At 41.7% G+C, this 1,961-nt stretch overlaps 1 protein-coding gene across 1 annotated transcript in view; it reads right to left on the reverse strand.

Moving 5' to 3' along the window:
- Positions 1–1,880: 1,880 nt before the first annotated feature.
- The window catches only part of nkd1 (NKD inhibitor of WNT signaling pathway 1), a 35,183-nt gene continuing 35,102 nt past the window's right edge, over positions 1,881–1,961 (reverse strand). Inside the window, exon 10 of the mRNA XM_080030968.1 lies at positions 1,881–1,961. This exon is cut by the window's right edge and continues 3,363 nt beyond it. The gene's annotated coding sequence lies outside the window, so the exon portion shown is untranslated.

A 1,961-nucleotide genomic window follows, 5' to 3' on the forward strand; every position in this document is an offset into this window, starting at 1 on the left:
ATGTTTGTGCTTTTAATATTTGAAATGAGTGAAGGAGCCGTAATAATAAGCTGGTGAAGTGTGTTAGGATAGAAACCATTAGTTATGATGATACAAGTTGTGCGGGTTACACTGCCTCCCTTACACAAATAACCGTGTTCGTGAGAGGAAGGCGTATCATGTTGCCAAGAGGCAGACTCTCTGTGGTTGCCCCGACCAGAGATAAGCTGCTAAGCTGCAGATGAAAGTAAGTGTGTGTGTGTGTGTGTGTAGAGAGAGTGTGTCGTAGTGAGCAGCTGTGGTCAGCCAGATTTGGGAACCCTCTGTGACACCACGGTTAAAGATACAGCAGAGAGAGACACACACACACACACACACACACACACACTTCTGTACCCTTCACATAAATCCAGCTGACTGCTTAGAAATTAGACCTAAAAGAGTGGATAAAAGGAAAAGATGCACCACATAAAAAGTGCAGACTTCATGAGAAACTTTATCAGAAGGAGTTCAGTTATTTTTTCAATGTCAAATTCAATTAGAAATTTGGTCTGGTTTTATAAAAACAAAGGAAAGCAACAGTAGTACGTTGTTCAATTGATGTCCTATTGTAAATATTGCGCAAGTCCACACAGCAATGCAATAAACAAAATTAAATTCACTATACATAAAAATAACCACAGAAGTCTGTGTTTATAAGGAACAGGTTCATACTTTAATAAAAGGGTACTTTTTCCCTTGGCACAGATCTGCTATCAAATAAATAAAGCAATTAATCAAATACAATCTATATAAACTAAACAAAGTCATGAAAAAACATTAGGAAGGAAGGGGAGAAGGGAAATAAACAGCTAGTGCTAAATATCATTGTTCACAACAAACACTGAGTGGCAGTGTGTCTGTGTGTGGAGAGAGAGAGAGAACCAATTGTTATATTATTGACAGATAATTGTTCATCTCTGCTAAGTGGGATTTGGCGTGGCGGAGATATTGTAGTACTAGCTGACAGTATAGGCGAGTGACATAGCTTGACAGTTATTTCATTATAAATAAGTCTTATATTCATTCTACATGACGCTGGTTCATCCTTTCTGCAGTCCACTATATACATCTGGTACACGGATCCTACAAAGCAAATTAGTGGCGCGATACATAACGGTGTTAACATGGAGGAGTGGCTCTGAATACTTCAATCTATACAACAGGACAGAATATTGTGGATGTAGAAACGTTTGCACGACATGATTTGAACAGCTTTGTTTTAAAAGGAGGCATTCGTTATAATAAAAACAGTCTTATTTTAAGTATATTTTTTCTTGTCTTGATCCCAAAATATAGATATATTGCCACACATGATAAAATACAAACTTGGATTTTTGACCGTGGCAGCCTCAAGGTTAAAACGTTTCAAAGGGAAGTTTATTCCCGCCTAGAGCATCTGCTAAACTGCTGTCCCAACTCTCAACAAACGTGCTCATGAGCAAGGCATATCACCTGCATTTGAAGTAAACAGTAGTGGGGAGCTCTGTACTATGATTTCAGGCCACTAATGTGAAGCAGGGCTTTGAAAAAGGGGACTTTGGTTTGTGAAGTAAAGCTCTCTCTGGGTGAAAAAGGCTTTGGATATTGCAACCTGGCTGGTGGGTCTTAAACCGAGCCAAATTCCTCCAGGAGCTTCTCGCTGACCGTGTCCAATCGGACCACCCTGCAGGACGGACCAAGAGTCGCCTGCTGCGTGCCGTCCGTCCGCTCACACAACCATACCTCTCATTTCCACACTACTTATATTTGGAGCGTCACACACACACTGATATCAACACCCTTATTTCGGGGTGAGTGAGTGGGACCCGTTGACAAAGGGGTTACAGTGTTATGAGAGGCTCCAGCAGCATGGACTACAGTAGTTGTCCATGTGATGTGAGGAAGCTAAGGTATGGAGCACAACTGTCAGTGACCACCGCCCCCCCCCCCCCCCCCCTTTG

The sequence above is a fragment of the Ammodytes marinus genome, assembly GCF_949987685.1.
Source record: "Ammodytes marinus genome assembly, chromosome: 1".
NCBI lineage: Eukaryota > Metazoa > Chordata > Actinopteri > Uranoscopiformes > Ammodytidae > Ammodytes > Ammodytes marinus.